At 36.1% G+C, this 23440-nt stretch overlaps 1 protein-coding gene across 2 annotated transcripts in view; it reads right to left on the bottom strand.

Annotated features, from left to right (window-relative positions):
- The window catches only part of EDIL3 (EGF like and discoidin domains 3), a 427380-nt gene that overhangs the window by 348236 nt on the left and 55704 nt on the right, over nucleotides 1–23440 (bottom strand). The gene's annotated exons all lie outside the window — the stretch shown is intronic.

Here is a 23440-nt window from a genome sequence, read left to right as displayed (position 1 = left end):
CGCCAGAAGGAGCTAAAGCAGGTGAAAGAGATGCCTAGAGCAACAGGATAAGGCTGGGTGGCAGGGAACCGCTATTTCCTCTATTAAGATTTTTGGCATTATTTGGTACATCTTAAAAGCAATATGCATTATTAATTATACATATATATTTCATAGATATAGATTTCATATATATATATATGGAATGCCATTTAATGCAAATATAATACTCGTTGTAGACGCTATTTCTTTGAGATCTCCATTCCCTATATATCCCTACAAAAATATATGCTATCATTAAGGCTGTCCCAATAATTCTAACTCTTAAATTGATTTTTTCCCTACAGCAGAAAATCTTTTCTCCATCTTTTGAATGTATCTTCCATTCTCTCAATATAAATTTATATGTAATTATTTCAATTTTATAATTGCTTCCTGTTGTTCTAAGTAGTCTCAATTGACTATATATTTTTTACACACAAAGTTCAGTTTTTCTTAGAGTTAGCAATTGCTTTGTTTTCTTTTCATGTGCTTAGTGATTCTTGTATGTACATCTCTATTTCAGTTACCATTCAGAATGGATAGGATGTGAATGCATATGATCCACTAACCACCTGGACTCCAAGGCACTTAAGTTTTTATTTGTCTACAGGTCAGTCCTTATTAACCAATAAATCTGAAACATTCTGCATATCATAACATATTGGAAATTTTATGCACACACACACATATACATACACACATGCATTTTTAAAATCTACCCTTTTGGTCTTAATTTGCCAACATTTTCCATGTATTATGGACTCGAAACAACACAAATTAATTTTCTTATGGTTCTATAGGTTAGAAGTTTGACCTAGTTATCACTGGATTAAAATCAAGGTGTCAGCAGGATTGCATTCCCTTCTGGATGCTAAAGGGAAGAATCTGATTTGGATGCCTTTTCCAGTTTCTACATGCTGTCTGCAATACTTTGCCCTTGGCCCCCTTCCCCTACCTTCAAAATCAGCAGCACTGCACCTTTCTGACCATTCTCCTATGGTTACATCTTCCTCTCTTCTGAACTCAGCTATAAAATGTTCTCTGATTTTAAGGGCCAACGTGATTAGGTTGGGACCACTTGGTATGGAATATGGGACCCATATTCCAAGATGGGCTCCTCATCACAAGGTGGTGGGCTCCTCATCACTAAGCACATGAAAACCTTAACCTTAATCACATGTGCAAAGAGCCAAGGAAACATATTCACAGGTCCCTTGAATTAAGAAGGATGCTGACATCTTTTGGAGACCATTATTCTGCCTACCACACTCAGTATTATTGACACAATCTTATCAATAAAAACACTTAGCAATGGGTATACGGTATGATCTAAGTAAATTACTTTATTTCCTGAGTTGTATGTCTATAATATATAGTTAACTATGATTTTAAGAAAAACAAAATGTATATTCTAATAGCATTGACAGAAATCCATCCTTAAGAAATATTTAAGAAAAAATGCAAATAATAACTCAACTGCATAATGTATCCATTTACAAAGCATACTTACAATCATACATTTAATAGACAGCAATATTTCTGTGCCATCAGGAAGTGATAGAACCCAGACTACAGTTAGAACTCAGGTATTCTGACTTGAAGCCAATCATATATGCTCACAGGCACATACATGTGTGCGTATGTGCACACACATACACACACACACACATCTCATGAAATATTTTAGAAATTTGACAGAATCATATGGAATCAGAAGAAAAAGTCAAATGCAAACTCATGAAGTAAAATGAATCCAACAGCATGAACTATAAATGGTAGTTATTATGACAGGACAAATTTTAGACTTGCCAATCTCAAAATAAGCCTGTTAAATCAAGTCACAAGCAATACAGTATACCCTTATTCTTGTAAGACTTAGTATTTGCTTGCTACAGCGAGCCAAAGGCAGAAATAGAATGGTCTGATTCTTGCCTGCTAAAATATGTCAGCCTCTATCCTGTCACATAAATCACAATTATCATTACTTTAACAAAAACCTGTCATACTTGTAGTAAAAACTGAAACTATGATTGTAAATCATCAAGTTCTGGGCCACTGTGACTTCCGACTTTGTGAAGCAATCATTAATCAAGTAAATTCTATATTTAAAAAAATCAACAAGACCAAACTCTTCCTCTTGTGATGATCTTTGCTGATCCTTTCAAGGAATGTATCAGTAATTCTTTAGCATCGTTTGGTCCAAAGTAGATAAAGAAGATATGAAGATGAAAAGAAAACAGCAGTTCTAAGTCTTTCTTCACTTGGGGTCCAGATGTATGTGTTGTTGTGTGTTTTTTCCCTCCTAACTAGAGACTCCATAGTTTCCAACACATTATCAAAGTAGTGTGAGACACAGAAAGTTAAGATCCATCCTGTGCTGACCTGAAATAGTTGCAGAGGACAACATTAAAATAATTTTTTAATTGGTGCAAATATTTTATCCATAAAGGGTGTGGAATATGTAGAGAATACATCTGTGTAATGTCTGTCTCAAAAAATTGCCTTTTAGTGTAATTATAAATTTGATTTGTAGCTTCCTGAGAGATTTAGTGTTAATCATAGAGCCTTCATTCTATTATCAGTTCCATTGTAATGTTTTACTGTTTTTTAATGCATTTACATTAGCACATTAGTAACTGCACACAGTTTTTAGCAATACTTGAAATCTGAACTACTTTATTTTAAAAGGAATAGTTGTATCCTGTAGAAAGTTCAGTATGGATTTATTTTCTTCATTTCTCAGAAATGCCCATGAAATGTCATTTTCCAAAGTCTTTCCTGTGTTATCTATCTCCATTACATGTCTTCTATTCTAGGCAATATCATCATCTCACCAGCTAGTGATTTTGAGCCCATGGGGACAATAGCAAAAACTAGTTCAATCAAGGTAGAAAGTAGACAATCCTCAACATTTATGGAGAATATTGACATGGCTACCAAAACCCAATGAACATTTATTTTTATACAGGGTAAAAATATTTTATTCAATGTCTCCTATGTGTGTTGCACTGTGCTATCATGATGCTCACAATATAGTTAAGGAGCTCCTAAGTGAGCCATCTTAGAGATGGGTGATTTCTCCTCTTCAGAGAATTCCTCCACCTACATTTGCCATACCTGTCAGACTTTTATTCTTGCAGCCATCACCTCTAGCACCTTTCATTCTTTTCTCATGAACTTTTTCTTTGGAGCTTCCCTTTGTGCCCAGGTTTTTCCTAACCTTAAAAATGAAGTATTTTACTTATGCCTCACAGCTCTTCCAGTTTCTCTATCAATATCTTCAAAACAGAGATTTCTATAGTCTCCATTTCGATGCCTCATCTCAGGTCCTTGGAGTAAAGCAGAATCATTTAATCATCCATTAAACTACCACAGCCAATGAATAGGCCAGACCTTGTGCCTATTACTATTATAATGACCTCCATCATAGCTTATTGTATGAGCCACAGTGTTTCTAAAAGCAAGGGAAAAATACTGATACTTTTCCTCAAAGCAATTCTCTGATCAAATCATGAAAATCTCTGACAGGACAGTGTGGACTGCTGGGCAGCTGTGCAAGGCTCAGCTCCAGAAATACTGTGTGTAAGGATATGAATGCTGCCAGCAGCAGGTGTCTAACATAGTGGCCCCAGTCTCCTTGTCTTCTGCCTATGTTATGTAAATTCGCCCTCCATCTTTCATGCGTCCTTCTTAGACTGGTCTATGTTAGGAAAGCTATGTCTCTCCCTCATTATCCACAGAATCCTGTTCCTTTACAAATAGCTGAATAACAAAACATATCATCTGGCACCCGTCTCTGAATGATCAGCTATACCCTTTGTGTGACCTCAGGGTGAACTTATGCGCTCATGATCTAGTTTTCATATTTCATTTCCTTTCTGGTATCTATACTCCATTTTCTTTCTTACCTATTTGGCCAGAATTCTGCCCAACCCTGTTTCTTTTCATTATGTATGATATCTAAAGAATGGCTGCACTATATGTGGAATATGCTTTCTGCCATTTCTATACTGACTTCATAAATATCACATCCAACTTGCCCGTGAAACACCAAGAGAACTAGATAACTGAGAACCACCTTCAAGCTGACCACACTACTCATCCTAACCTTGCTGTCTGAACCTGCCTCATAGCCATTCCCAAATGTGGTGATCACGACTGTTGAAGTACCCCAGACTTCTCTGTTCTCTCCATTTTTCTGACATCCTAGTCTACCAACATTCTAACTATATGCATGGACTAGTAAGTGACTGCATTCTGATTTCACCTGTGCTAGTTGGCTCTCCTGAACTAATTTAGCGATTAACATCCATGTGGGTATGTAAGAAAGTCAATAATTATTTTTCACATTATACTGAATAGATTTTATTTCTAAAGTTAATAGTTAAATAGCTATAGTTTAATTTTTAATAGGTATGGCTAAGCCATTTTTAATGATTACTGTTAATTTTTTTTTACAGTATAGAAAAGTATATAATAATTTTAAATTTTCTCTTCTATTCTTCCAATTCTTAAATCTAACTTCCCTGAGGCAACTACTTGAACAAGTGTGTGTTTATGTGTGTGTGTGCATGTGTATGTGTGTATATGTGTGTTTGGGATAAAGTGGATCATGCCATATATAGTGTTTGCAACTAGCTTTTCCACTCAACATCTATCATGGGCATCATTTCAAGATACCCCATATAAACCTATCCCTTTATTTTTAATAGGTGCAGAATAATGAATTCATTGGTGTGGAGAAATCATAATTTACTTAAATAATCTGTGATTCTATATGATTTTAGAAAACTCTAATATAATAGTAAACATGAGGATACACAAAAGTAGATGGTCTGGTAAACAATATATAGCTGACTCTTAATATTTTCACCATTGAGTAGCAGGGATGTTTTCTAGGTAAAACTGAATTGGTTACAGAATATCTGCCTTTAACATAATGCAGTGAGCTTGACTACATTTTTTGGTATATGTCAGTGGACTGACAAGAATGTCAAACTTAGGATTTTCAGCTCAAAGTCACCTAGGGTGCACCAAAATTGTGTTAGTTGGAGTATGGAGCTTTCTTAATGTGTTATAGAACATCTGAGGCATTTCTGTCATTTAACTGACATGCACGACAGACCACAAATGCTAAACGCCAGCTTGCATTTTGTAGTTTTGAACAGGCAGCCTCTATTCCACTCTTCTTGTTTTAGTGGGGTTGACACAAGAATGCTGTAGAAAAAACTGTTATATACTCTAAATGAGAATTTGAAGCCGAGCCTTATAACATGTTGTTAGAAAGATCAATTAAGTGTGCAAGGTGAAATTACGTTTTGAATAGTATATTGAGGTTCTGATGAATGATACATATTGTCTTGGGATAAGCCTCATTGAAATCCATTAATTAGTTTTACATGTTTGTGACTAACCCTTTCAAAAGTCATTTCAACATAAACAAATCCAAGCACTCAAAAAAACTCAACCAATAGATACTAGCCAAGGAATCCTAGGGTTGATGAAAATGATCACATTTTAATACACAAAAATAAAAGCTTATCTTTGGTGTGACACATTTTAGAAATGTGATCCAAAGCAAGGATCTCTCTCATTAAAAATAGTAAATAAAAATAGTCCCCATCAATAGAATTCCAGAGATGGAAAGATGTGTGTGTGTGTGTGTGTGTGTGTGTGTGTGTGTGTGTGTGTTAATGTAACTTTAATGTGACTAAAAATAAGCTTAAAACTCTTAGGAGGGCAAAACACTGCATTAGATACTGGCTTGGAACATTCTGGATAAGTCAACAAAATTAAACAATAATTGGTATTTAAGAAGGTGGGTAAAATTAAACAAATATAAAATAAATCTAGAATTAACAAATGTAGGGCTTAACCAGTAGATAAATAACTGTGATTTAATCATTCTTTAAGAATAGAAAAGGTACATTTAAATGCTACTAACATTTTTTTTAATTCCAGTGATTTACCCATGGGTACATATGTGATCAATTATATTAACTAACTCTGCCCTCTCATGTGGTAAAACTGTTTCTCTGGACCACCTTGCAACTATTTTCTATGTCTATCTTCTATATAATTTGTTCTACAAAATTTAGCCCTCACCAGTTGTTGTATAATCATTCCCAAAGGCTCATATTAGCTCTATTGCCCTTTTCCCCAAAAGCCTTTTTAAATATAGGCTGTAATCTACTAGCTGAATGAGGTACTGCCCACTCCAAAGTTCTCAACAGAATTTGATTTGTACTATGTTCTACAATTCCAAGCTATGAGTTCCACTAGTCATTCATTAAAAAATAACTTCGAGATATACTGTTTATGTGTTTTGTTTACTTGTGTCTCCTGTCCTCCAAGTTCTTCCACCTGTGAGTTTGAACACATTCCTCTCCCGATTAAGGAATAGAATTTCCTTCTCACAGGTGATGATGGCTGTTGCCTTTTTTTTTTTTTTTTAGAGAGAGAGAGAGGGTGCTACAGCAGGGGAGAGGGACAGAGGGAGAAAGAGAGAGAATCTCAAGTAGGCTCCACATTCAGCACAGAGTCCAATGCCAGACTCAATCCCACGACCCTGGGATTTTGATCTGAGCTGAAATCAAGAGTTGGAAGCTCAACCAACTGAGCCACCCAGGAGCCCCAGACGGTTATTGTTTTTTTCACTTACTACTTTTTTTAGGCAAAAGCATCAGAGCAAGTCCAAGAAATTATCCTAGAAATAGTCACCAGGCACAAGTAAACCATTTTCTCCTTTCACCATTGGCAGAAAAGCGTTACAATCAATTGCCATATAAAAAGGTCTTAGGTTGAGCACTTGCTTGAAATATTGGAAGAAGACCAATCACAATAACAACCAGCTGAATGTAGTTGGGATTGCATTCCCCTAACACCATAAAATTTGGTTAATATTAGAAACGGTAACATACGAACTAATTTTAGTCTTATGCTCATAAAACATTTCTAAATTTAGAGAATACTTTGTTGATAACACAATACTGGCATATATTATTGTTATAAATAATAACCATTTTGTTCTCATCTCTCACCTTCTATAAATGATTCTTCTTTGACATCTAGAATATGGCAAATGTATAAATTCTTCTCAACAGTCAAATTATCTATAACTTTCTTTTGACCAATATTGCTCAGATGGCATCAGAAAAAATTTAAACCTTGGTAAGTATGTTAATCCCAAATCATTAGCCAAGTGTTAAATACAAATCAACTTCTAGTGAAAACAATTCTTTCTCAGGGCTTCTTTTTTAGTATTTTGTGGTGTCACAACTTGTGGTAAAATTTGTAGGGCTATAAAACATGTTCTCTGAACAAGTCATTTCTTGAGAAGATTTGATCATTAGCAGTATCTACTGCGGCCCTTTCAAGTCATATTTTCCAAAGTGAGTTAGTGATTATGTGTGCACACAGGCTCTAAATCCTAGCGTAACTACTAACTAGCCATGTGACCTTAGACTAACCATTTTATCTCCCTGTGCCTTACCTTCCCTATCAGCAAAATAAAAGTAATAATTGTAATGGTTCTGAGGAACTTTATAAAAAATACATGAGATGATTCATGTAAAATGCTTTATACAATACTGGACACATAGGGAGTACTCAATAACAGGTAGTTGTTATTCATATAGTCTTCCAGTAAGCATGGACTAATTAGGTATTGGTCTCTTGTGCTAGAGACACTAAAGACACAAATAACATATACAATCTAGCTAGGGAGGTACAATTAAGTAACAAAAAGAAATACAAGAACACATTTAAAAAACAAAAGATACAAAGCCATTCCAAAGTGAGTGACAGGAGAGAAGTAGGGTGAGTCAAAGAAGGTTTCGTAGAAGAAGTGAATCCAATCTGTGAGTTAAATGATGTCTGCAGATTGTCGGAAAATTGGGAACGGTGTTCTAGGAAGAGAGACCAATAAGAAAAGTCACAGAAAAGAAAATTAACAACATGGTGTGGGTAAGGTGGATGCTGAAGTCAAGTGGACAAGGAAAAATAAAGAGGCCCCCAGGAAAACAGAAGGTTATTTGGAGGAATGTTATATAAGCTACAGTTACAAAAAGGTGTTCACACTAGCTTCATCCATTTATACACATGAGCAATAAAAAAAAAATCACTATAGTTTCTTGAGGAGGAAAATAACTTGTCAAAAATTATGTTTTAGAAAGGTTATGCCAGCAGCTGTAGGCTGCATGCTCTGGGATGAGGAAACACCAGAAGCGTAGAAGTGGCAGTTGAAGTTTTGAGAGCAAATAAACTCTCTCTAAGGGAGTTATTAGAGGGGAAAAAAAGCAGAGGGCAAGGCCAAACTTGACGAAAGTCCACAATTAGCTAGAGCCTATACAGGAGAGAGAAAGGAAAAACATAGGAAAAGAAATGAGAAGGTAGAGTATATAAAAAAGTTTAGTCTCTAGTGAACAAAGCAGTGACAAGGTGGAGAAGAATATGAATTAGAGAAGGGGGAAGAGAAGAGACAAATTTGAGTTTGAAAAGCGTGGCTAGGGTAGAAAGTGGAACCAGCAAAGCAGTTTGAGACCAGAGCTTTGTAGGATTCTTGCATTATCCTTTTATCCACTAAAAGACTCGAGACAACCATGATTAGATCTGTATTTTAGAACAAGAATTCTGGTCAACAGTGTAAAGAATATACTGGAGGGCAGAAGAGCTGAAGGCAAGCAGACAATTTAGGGGTCTCCTGGAATACTCCTAGAAGAGGAGCGGCCATAGAAATGAAGATGAGAGGAAACTAGGAGATAATGGAATGTAGAATCAACATGACTTAGTGGCCTCCTAGCTTTCTGGCCTTTATCACCAATAAATTATCCACACAGAGCAGAAACTGCAAAGTACATTTTGGAAATGCTGAGTGTGGAAAGTTCCCATAGGATGTCCAGTATGCAGATACGAACATCTGTCTGGAATCTGGAAAAGAACAGCAGTAACTGTTCGTATGTAAGACTGTAAAGCTGAGGGTGATTGACACATACGAATGTTCCTAATGTTTTTGTGTTTGCTTCTCAAGTAATGTGCGCTCCTGGTCACCTGCAGAGCAGTCCACACAAGTGACACCTTAAATGCCATTAGTTTTCATATGATACGTACATGACCTCTCTCGTATTTTCAGTTCATTCAATTTCATCGAAAAGAATTGTTACTTCCTAGGTCACGTGTCAAAATAAATTTCAGGCTCATTTTTGGCCAGCTAATTTTAGAAATACTAAAAAAAATGATAAAAAGTAAATTTAGGATCCAGCTTTTATGAAACAGAAATATTTTATATTCTATCAGAGCAGGATTCACAATATTATATGCAACACTAAAAACATATCTTTAAAAAAATAACATCATCTGGATAAAGAGATCAATCTGTTGGTCTGATATATATTTGATAGTGATTTTTAAAAATCAAACTGACACTTCTGTTTCCAGTAGTGTATCATGTTTTTCAGATAAAGATTCCTCAGGAGATGCACTGCAACCTTTTGATCTTGCAAGTGGGCAAAATGCGATCCTCAAGCACTCAGTTGTTTCATTTGGACCCATAAGAATTAGTTAACAACCATTTATGAAGCCTGACTGATTTTTTATGGGACATACAAAATGAGATACTATGTTCACATTTTTGTCAAGTAAATTTCATAGCTTATATAAAGATATAGGATTTAATATAATGTGTTTACATTACCTTTCATGACTAGTGATATATATTTATTATCAAGAAGACAATTTTACCTTAGCTCAAACTCAGATCATAATATGTTGAGAGATTTTCATGGGAAACAAATAACTGAATTCTGACACTGAGACCACACACTTTAAAATAACACTTGAAAACCATTCTCTTGACAAAGAAAATGCCTCAATGTTAAAATCAAGGCATGCTTTCAGAAAACACTTCTTAGCCCTGAGCAGCACTTAAATAGTTACTGCTGAGGGGCCCCTGGGTGGCTCAGTTGGTTGAGCGTCTGACTTCGGCTCAGTCACAATCTCACAGTTGACAGGTTCAAGCCCCATGTCAGGCTCTGTGCTGACAGCTCAGAGCCTGGAGCCTGTTTCAGAGTCTGTGTCTCCCTCTCTCTCTGACCCTCCCCCATTCATGCTCTGTCTCTCTCTGTCTCAAAAATAAATAAACATTAAAAAAAATTTAAATAGTTACTGCTGTATGGCATGCTACTGGTGATGGATGATGAGGTCATATTATAAAATCTTCAGATGAATGGTGGTGAGCAATTTATACAAATAAGTATGAGAGAAAATAAATATACTTTTAAATGTGGGGGATTACATGAGGGTGATGTAAAGTTTCAGGTTCTGCTGTCATTATATAAAAACCATGTATTCTATGAATTGTATGCTCATTTTCATTTATGTTAGGACTGTAATTTTCAGTTATTTGATGAGTTTACAGGAAAAAAAATTATTCTATTGCACCCCAGAAGACAGGCAAATGGTGAAAAATACATTACTTTTACAAGCCCTAAGGTGACTGACACAGCCATCCAGAATGTTCATTCTAAATCCTCTAAGGTCATTATTTTTCTTTATCCTTAAATAATACTTGCTGTCATTTTAAACTAAAACTTCAAAAAAGAGATGCACACACACATACATGCATATGTATACCAAATGTACTTTCATGGAATTATAACTTGTACATAGTCAAGTGCACAAATCATGGATTCACATAGGTATGCTCCCTTATCACCTCTCAGATACAAACATGTTTTGAACAATCCAGTACACTCCCTTGTGCTCTTACCCAGTCAACAGTAATCTCCAAAGGTAACCATACCTTGGACCATCCTTATCATAGATTAGTTTTGCCTGTCCCCGGATCTCATTTAAATGGAATGTATTCTTTTGAGTCTAGTTTCTTTCACACAACATTATACTGGTGAGATTTACCCATATTGTTGTAGGAAGTAGTTCTTCATCGCTATAGAGTATTCCTGGGATAAATAAACCAATTTATTTATCCTTTCCATTGTTGGTGGACATTTTACTTTCCAGGGTTTTTCTTTAATTCGTAAATAATGCCATAATAAACATTCTTTTGCAAGCCATCTATTTTGAATGCTTGTCCTTAGGGTATATTGAGTTAGTTAGTGAACATACATGAGCTCATTAGCTTCAGTAGGATAACAAACTGCTTTCAGGAAGTGGTCCCAGTGTGCCCTCCTACCACTCAGTGTATTTTGTATTGAACATTTTAACATTCTTGGTAGGACGGATCTTTTTTGTTAATAGGTTACACTTTTTGTCAGCTGTACAAAATAATCCATCAAAGAGATCTTCTATCAATTTGAAGTACTTCTTTCCTCAACAAATAGATAATTTAAATACAAATTATTTATATTCTGGTATATAAGATGAAGAGAAGAAAACCCATAATTCAAAATAATCATAACATATAATATTGGTGTATCTTGAATAAATATATTTTGAAATAAAAATATAATTTTAAAAAATACATTTATTTATTTTAAGAGAGACAGTGTGCACGCACATGCATGAGCGGGGGGGGGGGGGGGCAGAGAGAGAAAAAGAATCCCAAGCAGCCAGTACACCGTCAGCACAGTGCCTGAGGCAGGGCTTGATCTCACAAACTGTGAGATCATGACTTCAGTCAAAATCAAGAGTCAGGCACTTAACCAAATAAGCCACTCAGGCAACCCAAGAAAAATTTAATTTTAACATGTTTCAGAAACATTTTGAGTGGCATTCTGTTCCTGCCATAAAATTATATGAAGTAACTAATAGTAACCATCTGGGTTTTTTTGACAGGGCCCACAATATTGAAAATGCATGCATATATTTAAATGCATAACTAAAATTAAATAAGAGAAGATTAGAATTGTTGTGACTAAATGAAATATAGCAAACAGCAAATAGCTATCTTAGCACTGATCAGGTTAAAACATATACCATAATTTAAATTCAAATGGGCTACTGCAGATCCACAATATATTAAGGGCAAAAATAATTTAAATCTTTCTATCATTATACACGCAGAGAGCATGTTTTTAAGTCAAAATCGTTCCTTTAACTTTTTATGAAGAATATTGACTTTAAAATATTTCAGGACACTAAGAATAGAGACCACAGCTTTGCTATGAATCTGGGTCACATGGCACAAAATGAGGCCTATTTCTAAAGCAATGGGAAGGATAAAGGCTACAATTATGGAAAACGTGGATAGAATCCTATAGCTACCATGTACTGGTGATATTAGCTTTAGGCCAGTGAAGAGTAGCAGAAGATACTACCACAAAATATCACCATAGGAGTTGAGGACATGCCACTCCACTTCAGTATATCATTTTGAGCAGAAGACACTTGAAAAACAGAAAATACAGTTAAAGGCTTTCTCTAAATCACCCTTATCTGCCTAAAGACAGAGCCTCCAAAAGGCACACGATTGTCTTAAATCCCCTCCCTAGGAGTTTCATCAACTGGGGAGGATTGGCTTTCATCACAAGAGAGACTAGAAGTTGACATCACACCCAGACAAACTGTCCCCAAACTATCATACCTCCCATCCATTCTCCTAAGGGCCCATTCATCTTTCTTGAAAACCATTTACTCTTCCCTAAGAGGACAACATCTCCCCTCCCCATCCCCCTTTCTCTATTAAGATAGTAGCTAAGGCTGAATTCTAGGGCCACCTGTTTGAATTATTCTTTTTTTCTGATGATCTCTCATGGATACATGAGTTAATGCATATTAGTAAATGTCTGTTTTTCTCCTGTTAATCTGTCTTTTAGTACGGGAGGCTGAGCTAAGAACTCAAGGAAAATTACTTTTTCTTCTCTACATTGTTCATGTAACCTTTCGGATATTATCCCGTTTGCTTTTTCTACAATGTATATAATATCTACCCAGAAGGGTATTTTGAGCACTAACTAGATGATGATTCCAACCAGATGGAAGACTTCCTGGTACATCTCAGTGATTCACAAATTACGTATTAGTCTTTGGAAAGCTTTTAAAAAACCCCAATGCCCAGGATACACCTCAGACCAATTAAATCAGAATCTCTGGGGGTAAGTCCTAGGCACCAGTATTTGTCAAGCTTCCAGGCGATTCCAAATTTGTAACCAAATTGTAGATACTTAGAAAATATCCAGATACTAATGGTATAGAGAACACAGGGCAGGTGCCCCATTTCGTGTGGCCCACTTGTTGAGAAAAGGATAGAAGACCACAGGTGGGAACCAGAAAGGAGTCGACATGAGGACAAAGCAATTTGAAATGCACAGATCAAGGGAAACGGTAGGGCAATGACTGCAATGACACATTTCTGCTCTCCTAACTGTGACTCACTCTGCTAGGTCTTTACAGTATCAGAAATATCTGCTTTATCTTCATGCCAAATTTGCTTTACTCCTTTTCGTTTTTAATTTAGTGTTTGACTTTCCCATAACAAATGCATGCAAAGGAAAATCTATTTCAGGCTATGGAGAATCTTTTATTAATACAGATGCACAGAAATATAAGCTAAAAGGTTTCTTAGATTTCATAAATTTCACTATGCTAAAATTATTAGGCCAATTTACCCTTGAAGGAAAGAACATCAATCTTCCTTCTAAAACACTTTGAAGATAAAATGTCATCATTTAATCTTTTCCACTTTATCTCTCCTGTTCTATAGGGTGAAATATTTTAAATACATATAATATAATTTTTCTATAATGCTACAAATAAGACATTATAAAACATAAAATCTTGAAGAGTCTTCAAGATGATAAACTTTAAATTCCACTCCTAGCTTAATAAACATGTATGCTTATTTAATTTTCTAAATGAATAAGCCTCCAGTATCAAAGAAATCTCAAGAAAATTATCCTAGCTCCATTATTTCAGGTAGTTCAAACAACTTAACTTAAAATATAAGTACCATTTGAATTTTATTTCTTTTATAGCAGTTGTAGAAACTGGATAATAAGGAGTGTATGTGATGTTTACTAAATGCTTTTCTATTACAATTTTTTTTTATTTTATTTACTTAACTTCTGATTTAACAGAATTTATGGCTAGGACTACAAAGGTAAGAGGTGAACTGAACTATTTCAGTGAACTTGATCATCTAAAGTCAATGACCCAGCTGAAAATACTCATGTTTCCCAATGATAGAAATAATTGCCTTGGACTCTACACTTTGCTCTTTAGTTTATATATAAAATAACTTGAAATTCATATATGAGCTATCCCCAAACTCTTATAATGATGAAAGTTTTATAATCATAATCTGTTTACATCTGCAGCAATTCAGAAAAATCATGCAGTTCATTCAACTCTTAATTCTTCAGAGGAAGAAGCTGAGATTTAGATAACTTAGGTCATACCAATTCGTTGTAGAGTTGAGATTAGTACTTAGGTCTCATAATTACCAAATCCAGAGTTTTTCATTTGTTTATTTGGTCAAATCAATTATCCCCTTTCATGCTAATTTTTTTTAAAGAAAGATAAAATACCTTACTGATTTTAGTGTATCTATGTCAAGGAGGTTATTAAATAAATTTAATGTAACTAAAACTTATTTTAAAAAAGGTGGCTGTATATCATTTTCTTGTAATTGAATCTCTTTTTAAATTAATTAAAATAGTATACTGCTTGAAAGAATTATTCTAAGAATTTTTTTAATACTTTTCTATCTGAAATGAATGACTTAAAAATGTGGAAAGCAGCACTGACATCACTAAAAAAGTGTCAGAAAAGCAGAAGTTCAGACCCATTCAAAATCCAATTGATAGGTGTCTGCACTTTTTATCTTTATTTATTTATTTTTAGAGAGAGAGTTTCCTCTTATTTCATGCTATCTTCTTTGTTTAAGTTTATTTATTTTGAGAGAGACACAGAGAACACAAGTTGGGGGGAGCAGAGAGACAGAGGGACAGAGAGAATCCCAACCAGGCTCCAGGACACTGTCACCACAGACCTTGATGTGGGGCTCGGTCTCAGGAACCCCAAGATCATGACCTGAGTGGAAATCAAGAGTTGAATACTTAACAGACTGAGCCACCCAGGTGCCCCTAGGTATCTGTGTTTTAACCAGAGCCCTGGGAATTTATATGTCCACTGAAGTTTGGAAAGTATGGCAACCAGCTCTAATCTTACCCAGGGAGAGGGACATAAAATACAATTGATTAGCAGGAGGAATTTCGAACAACCAGAAATGGAAGCTGAGGCCTGCAGACTTTATGAAGATCTCATCGTTAATCTGAGGCTGAATCAGAAGTCTTTGGCTACCCTATCATCCTGTAAGTCCTACACAATACCAACTGCCTCTGATAGGGAAAAATCTGTTATAAGATGGCTGACAGGACTAACAGAAAATTCCATTCCCAACAAAAGACTCCCCTTCCAGGTTCTTCTTCCTACCCACTGGCCAAGCAGGCCAACTACTAAGGCAGAATGCAGAAGTAACATACTATAAATTATTCCCTCTGCTTACACTGGGGGCTCAGACCTCTGGAGAATGATCTATTCGCCTTCCAAGATCTCTGAGTGCCGCTTGGTTCTTCCAACCCGGTGATCCAGAGCAGGTTCTTTAACACCTTGAAGCAGCTCTTTCCCTCCTTCCTGATAGCAGAAGCAGGGACAGCAATCTAAGCCTCAGCCAGCTACAAAGGTCTTGATTCCAAGCAGTCCCACACCAAATACAGGAGAAAAAATGGGAGCTTCCATCAAGATTTCTTCCACACATTGATGCCTATAGGAAGAAAGGCTCAGGAAGGATATACATGTGACTACACCATTTCTTGTAAATAACTGGGTGTGCTGACATTCTGGTGGGGAATCTTTACCAAGAAAAGAATCCCCTTCTAACACACATGACTACACCATTTCTTGTAAACACCGGGTGTGCTTTCTGGTGGGGAATCTTTACCAAGAAGGGAATCCCCTTTGGGGCGCCTCGGTGGCTGAGTCAGTTAAGCGTCCGACTTCAGCTCAGGTCATGATCTCACGGTTCATGGGTTCATGGGTTCGTGAGTTCCAGCCCCGCGTCAGGCTCTGTGCCGACAGCTAGGAGCCTGGAGCTGCTTCGGATTCTGTGTCTCCCTCTCTCTGGTCCTCCCCTGCTCACAATCTGTCTCTCTGTCTCAAAAATAAATAAAAAACATTAAAAAAAATTAAACTAAAAAAAAGAAAGGAATCCCCTTCTATTCAATTTCCCTGAGAATTTCTGACACAAATGATTTGAAGGTTACTAATTATTCTCTGCAACTATTTAGATGATTTTTTGTCTTTTTAACATGTTAATGTGGTGAACAGATTTTAAAAGCATATGCCAGATTATATTCATGAGATAAATTCAAGTTTGGTTATGCTGTATTATCTTTTTTCCCACATTGCTTTAATTTTTACTCAAATTTTGTTTAGGGTTTTTGCATTTATTTTTACGAGTGAGACTGTAATTGTTTCTTCTCCAACTATTCTTGTCAGATCTGGGGATCAAAACTATTAAGCCTCATAAAATAAAATGAAGCATTTTCTACTTTTAGGATGATTTCTCTAAAAGCTATGCATTAACCATTAATTATTTTCAACAGTTTGGAAGTTATTCAGATTTGACAAATGTATTTTACTAGAAATGTGTTCATTTTATTTCTCCAATTATCTCTTTATTCTTTGTAGTAACTGCAGTTATGCCCATGTCTCTCCTCCTGATATTGTTTATTAGGGCCTTGCCTCTTTGAACTTAATGAATCTTGAATGAGGTTTTAACAGTTATCTTAGGAATTTCAAAGAACCAACTATTGACTTTTTGATCCTATTTTTCTTTATTTTATTCATCTGTGCTTTTATTGTCATTATCTCTTTAATTCTAATTTGCTTGGATTTATGTTTTTTTTATTATATGATATTTATTGTCAAATTAGTTTCCATACAGCACCCAGTGCTCATCCCAAAAGATGCCCTCTTCAATGCCCATCACCTACCCCCCCTCCCGCCCCCCATCAACCCTCAGTTTGTTCTCAGTTTTAAAGAGTCTCTTATGCTTTGGCTCTCTCTCCCAACCTCTTTTCTTTTTTTTTTTTTTTCTTCCCCTCCACCATGGGTTTCTGTTAAGTTTCTCAGGATCCACATAAGAGTGAAAACATATGGTATCTGTCTTTCTCTGTATGGCTTATTTCACTTAGTATCACACTCTCCAGTTCCATCCACGTTGCTACAAAGGGCCATATTTCATTCTTTCTCATTGCCATGTAGTACTCCGTTGTGGATATAAACCACAATTTCTTTATCCATTCATCAGTTGATGGACATTTAGGCTCCTTCCATAATTTGGCTATTGTTGAGAGTGCTGCTATAAACATTGGGGTACAAGTGCCCCTACGCATCTGCACTCCTGTATCCCTTGGATAAATTCCTAGCAGTGCTATTGCTGGGTCATAGGGTAGGTCTATTTTTAATTTTCTGAGGAACCTCCACACTGTTTTCCAGAGTGGCTGCACCAGTTTGCATTCCCACCAACAGTGCAAGAGGGTTCCCGTTTCTCCACATCCTTGCCAGCATCTATAGTCTCCCAATTTGTTCATTTTGGCCACGCTGACTGGCGTGAGGTGATAGCTGAGTGTGGTTTTGATTTGTATTTCCCTTATGAGGAGTGACGTTGAGCATCTTTTCATGTGCCTGTTGGCCATCCGGATGTCTTCTTTAGAGAAGTGTCTATTCATGTTTTCTGCCCATTTCTTCACTGGATTATTTGTTTTTCGGGTGTGGAGTTTGGTGAGCTCTTTATACATTTTGGATACTAGCCCTTTGTCCGATATGTCATTTGCAAATATCTTGTCCCATTCCGTCGGTTGCCTTTTAGTTTTGTTGATTGTTTCCTTTGCTGTGCAGAAGCTTTTTATCTTCATGAGGACCCAATAGTTCATTTTTGCTTTTAATTCCCTTGCCTTTGGGGATGAGTCAAGTAAGTAATTGCTGCGGCTGAGGTCAGAGAGGTCTTTTCCTGCTTTCTCCTCAAAAGTATGGCCAACTAATCTTTGACAAAGCAGGAAAGAATATCCAACGGAAAAAAGACAGTCTCTTTAACAAATGGTGCTGGGAGAACTGGACAGCAACATGCAGAAGAATGAAACTAGACCACTTTCTTACACCATTCACAAAAATTAACTCAAAATGGATAAAGGACTTGAATGTGAGACAGGAAACCATCGAAACACTAGAGGATTTATGTTTTTTAACCTAACTTCTTAAATATAATAGCTACATAATTTTCATTTTTTTCTTCTTTCCTAATAACTCTACTGGTTACACATTTCCTTCTAATTCTTTCTTTAATGCATCCCCCAAGTGGACATGTAATAATTTTATTACTCATTTCAAAGCATTGTATAATTTGCATTATTACTTTTTTGACTTATGAGGTATATTTTTTAACGTGGCTTTAAAAGTTTCCAAACATATGTTTAGTAACTACCTCATATTTATTATTATTATTATTATTATTATTATTAATCTTATTTATTCATTTTGAGAGAGAGTGTGTGGGAGGGACAGAGAGAGAGAGACGGGGGGTGGGGGTAGAATACCAAGCAGGCTCTGCACTGCCAGAGCAGAGCCCAATGTGGAGCTTGAACTCACAAACCGTGAGATCGTGACCTGAGCTGAAATTAAGAGTCAGACACTTAACTGACTGGGCCACCCAGGTGCCCCATAACTATCTTATATTACTGACTTTTACTAAAGTTATGTTTTGAGAAAACAATCTCATAATACTGGCTCTCAGAAATATGTAGAAACTTGCTTTATAACCTAGAATGATGACAATTTTGGATAACATTTTGTGTATTCTTGAAAATTAGACACACCCTCCATTTGTTGGTGGCAATGCTCTATGTGTCCTTAGATCAAGTTCATGCTGTACATATTTGCTATATACATACTCTTTATCTGCTTGATCTATCTGGAATGGAAATTTTAAAATCTGCTCTGACAGCTGATTTGTCAATATCCTTGTTTAATTTTGGCTTTACATATTTTAAGTATTATTAGTTGATATGAGATCAAAAATGATATATGTTACCAGAAATTTAACATTTTATCAATTCGTAATAACCCTCTTAATCTCTAGTGAGGCTTGTTTCCTTTATGCCTAGTTTGTCTAACTTAAAAATTGCTTCATTTTGGTATTCACCAACTATGTATTTTTTCCACTCTTTTACTTTCAACATTTTTGTATCGTTATATTTTGGATATATCCCCTGTACAGATTTTGCTCTATTATTTCCTCTGACACTCTTCATTTTTCGAACTAAAGCATACATTCATATTAACTTAGATCACTGATACGTTGGGACTCAATTGTACCATCTCACCTTGTGCTTTGAATTTATCCTACCTTTCTGAGGAATATTTTCCCCTCTCTTTTATACTGAGCAATATTCTCCCACCTTCACCCTCATTCCTTTCATTGCCTTGTTTGGATATATATTTCTATTTTTTTTTCCTTTCAACTGTTACTTTTTAGTGATTGCTTTAGTTTCACTGCCTAGAAATCTGAAAATCCGTATTTCACTCCATGTGTTAGGTTAACCAATACTTTGTCCTTTTCCAGATTAATACAATGACCTTAAATCTTTACCTATTATCATCTATCTCTAGATTTAAACTCAATAACATTCCAGGACTTTGTTTAAAATGTGATTGTTTTTAAGTTGGTTTATTTATTTTGAGAGATACAGACAGAGAGAGAGAGAGCGAGAGAGAGAGCAAATGGTCAAACATGTGGGGGAGGCGCAGAGAGAGAGGGAGCTGCTTGGGAGCAAGCTCCATTTTGTCAGCTCAGAGCCCTAGGCAGGCTTGATCTCAAGAAGCGTGAAATCATAACCTGAGCCGAAATCAAGAGTCATCAGATGAGTCATCAACGGAGCCACCGAGGCATCCCTTGTAATCTGATTTTCTGAGACTGCATATTCTTGTTATGATTTTACACAACCAACATGTGATTAGATTTTCCTCCATGTTTACCTCTTTCTTTGCTCACTTTTTCTTTGTGTAGACTTTCCCAACATGAGTATATTCCTTCTACTAGAAATGTACAACTTACAAGTTCCTTTAGTGTCTGTCAGTGCTAAGTTCTGTCATTTCAGCTTTCCTGAAAATATATTTTTCACTTGTTTTTGAATGTTAAGTTTGCAAAATATAATTATTAGTTACAAGTCTTCTTAGCTTTTAGAAAATATGATTCAGTATCTTCTCTCTTCAATTGTTGCTAGTAAGAAGTTACAAATAAATCTAATCTTTATTCCTTTGTTGGTGGGTTGTATTTTCTCTCTGCTACCTATAAGATCTCTTTGTCTCTAGCATTTTATAGTTTCACTATGCTGTATTTAAATGTGAATAATTCTTCTTTTCCTCCCCTTCTCCTCCTCCTTTTATTTTTTGCTTTTGTTTCCTGTGCCTTCCAAATCTTTCATTATTTCTAGAAAGTATTTCAGCTACTTTTATCTTCAATATTGTGTCTTTACCATTGTCTGTATTTTCCCCATCTCCATGCAAGTCAACAGACATGTATTAGACTTATTTATCCTGCATTCTTAACTTCTGTGAAGTTTTTTATCTCATTTTCTCTCTGCTCTGCAATCAAGATAATTTCTTTAGATATCTCCTCTTGTACCTCAAATGCCTTTTTAATTGTGTCTACCCTAGTTTTTCAGTTTAATGAATCAATTCATTAAAAAAAAGAATTTCGGGGCACCTGGGTGGCTTGGTCGGTTAAGCGTCCGACTTCGGCTCAGGTCATGATCTCACGGTTCGTGAGTTCGAGCCCCGCGTCGGGCTCTGTGCTGACGGCTCAGAGACTGGAGTCTACTTCTGATTCTGTGTCTCCCTCTCTCTCTGCCCCTCCCCTGTTCATGCTCTGTCTCTCTCTGTCTCAAAAATAATAAACGTTAAAAAAAATTTAAAAAAAAAAGAATTTCAATTATTATGTTTTGCATTTCCATAATCTCAATTTAATTCCATTTTAAATATAACTGGGCAATTTTCATAGTCACTTGTACCTTTACTGTCAACTCCATCTTTTTTGGTTTGTGTAAAGAGATTAAAGTAAATATATTTATTTTTTATTTTGCATGTAATAACTTTATTACGTACAGTCTACAAACTTGATTCTGGGTTCAAATTTTTTTCATAGTAGCTTATTTCTGTTTCATATTATTTTGTTTATTTTTTAATTCCAAGCTCTTTAGGGTCTTTTTCTGTGAGAACACTTAGAGTTGTGTATTTCGTATTTTTTTTTCCCCATAGAAACATTTTGTATTTACTTCAGTTACACACACTGGATACATCATCCCAAGACTAATTTATTTAAAATTTTACTCTTGGAGTTTTTAGAGCCACACAGCTGGTATAAATAGCAGGCCCAATGCTCTCTGAAAGGAGAGCCCATGATTAGGAATTCTCAGGGAGACACGTTAGTTTTGTATTTTACCTCTTTCTACTGACTGGCAGATTAAGAAAGCTGGGTTTCTTTCTAGTTCTCCCACTGAGGATAAAGTCCTAAGTCATCTCAGTGTTATATGAGGATAGTGTGTGTGGAGGTCCTGCCAGCACACAAGAGCACTCTAAGAAGGCTTGGAGGTAGTCTGTACCCATCTTCAAATGAATGAATGAATGCCGATCAAAGAGATTTTATTTTCATATTAAATTTTACCACTTCAATAACATTTATTAATGTTCCTTAGAAGTATCATTTCCTGGGGCGCCTGGGTGTCTTAGTCAGCTAAATTTCTAGCTTCGGCTCAGGTCGTGACCTCGCAGTTTGTGAGTTCGAGCCCCGCGTCGGGCTCTGTGCGGACAGCTCAGAGCCTGGAGCCTGCTTCGGATTCTGTGTCTCCCTCTCCCTCTGCCCCTCCTTCACTCATGCTCTGTCTCTCTCTCTCTCTCTCTCTCTCTCTCTCTCTCTCTCAAAAATACATATTAAAAAAATGTTAAAGGAAATATAATTTCTTTTTGCTTTATTAGAGTGAGAAGGGAGCCAAAAATGAACAATATTTTGCAAAAAGGACAGGTACCTGTTTTCTGAAACATGAACTGTAGAAAGCCTGCCATGTGCAATTAAACATTTCAGCCCTTCTCAGTAATCCTCTTCTATAGAACCAGAAGTTCTATACATAGATCTGTTCCTTAAAGCTGCGTCTTAAGATGGAATCAATCCAAGCATATTAGACTTTGTGAACCTTTATGCCATGGTGACATTGGCTGTACCAAATTCCTTCCCACCACTACCACCCACCTCTCCTCCATCTCTATGCTGCAACTTTCTGTGGAAAGATGTGGCTATTACCATAATAGAACAAGCTTCAGTACCCTCAAGGGAATAAACCTTTGCATATCCACATTGACTGGTGTAATTCATCTAACTAAATGCTTTAGGTGACTTTTTATCTCTGAAACTTGAATCTAATATTTCGGAAATGGATAGATGATTCCTATATGCCTAGGGTATCTTCATGTGTATTATAAATGGCTCTACAGAAATACAAAGTTCACCCTAATATCTCCTTACCATGCCTCTGCTTCAGTACGAAAATGTCAAATTTCTTCAGCTCTATGAACTCCAGGATTTAGCTGAGATAAAAAGCCTCATATCGTTCCAACAGTAAAGGAAGTGCAGTATCCTGAATGAAGTAAAATTCAAGTAACTATAGGTGGTTCATATTATCTTTCACAGCATCTGTAAGATTATTTCAGTTGGGAAAAAGAGAAGAGGCAGATACTTGTAAAGTTTCTTACAAACACTTGAAATTTTCCTCAGGGAACTTTCAACTTCGCTGCCGGTTTGACCCTTCAGAGAGAGATCATCTTCTAAAAGAACTACAGCTCTTTGCCAGAGAACCCTGCATCGTACCAATGCTGAAAAGCAGTCAGCCCTGGACCTCTCACCAGGTCTGAAACTTCACCATCTGCATACTAATTGATTTGATGCTAAGTGACTCATTCGGCACATTCTCTCCTTTCAACAAATGCAAAAGTGTATCTGCTTTGAAAACAGGAAAACTGCTACTCAGTTTCTTCTTCTGTTTTTTTCCCCAATAACAAGAGAGAGAAGGGCATAAAAAGGAAAATGACCATTGTTTCTTCTCTTCCATGGCAACTACTTTGTTTGAAAACTTAAACGCCTTACCTACTAGCTGACTGTTATCAACATCTCATACTAACAAGGAAGACAGGGGGAAAAAAAGTAAAGTAAAAGTTGGGCAATTTCCATCAAATGTGTACTTAGGTTTTTCTGTAATACTAAGATTTCTCCTAAATATTCAAGATAAAACACTTTAACTTTTTTTTCTAATTTTGTAAAAGCATGGGATATGATCTTTTGATGCCTTTCAATGAAAACTACATCTGTTCCTGTTACACAGTCTTTGCTAGGAAAGGTTCCATGAGCTTATAACAG

This window comes from Puma concolor, chromosome A1 (assembly GCF_028749965.1).
Source record: "Puma concolor isolate L17-30 chromosome A1, mPumCon1.1.hap2, whole genome shotgun sequence".
NCBI classification, from domain to species: Eukaryota; Metazoa; Chordata; class Mammalia; order Carnivora; family Felidae; genus Puma; species Puma concolor.
The sequence above is the reverse complement of the archived record's forward strand: the minus strand, read 5'-3'. Positions and strand labels throughout refer to the sequence as shown.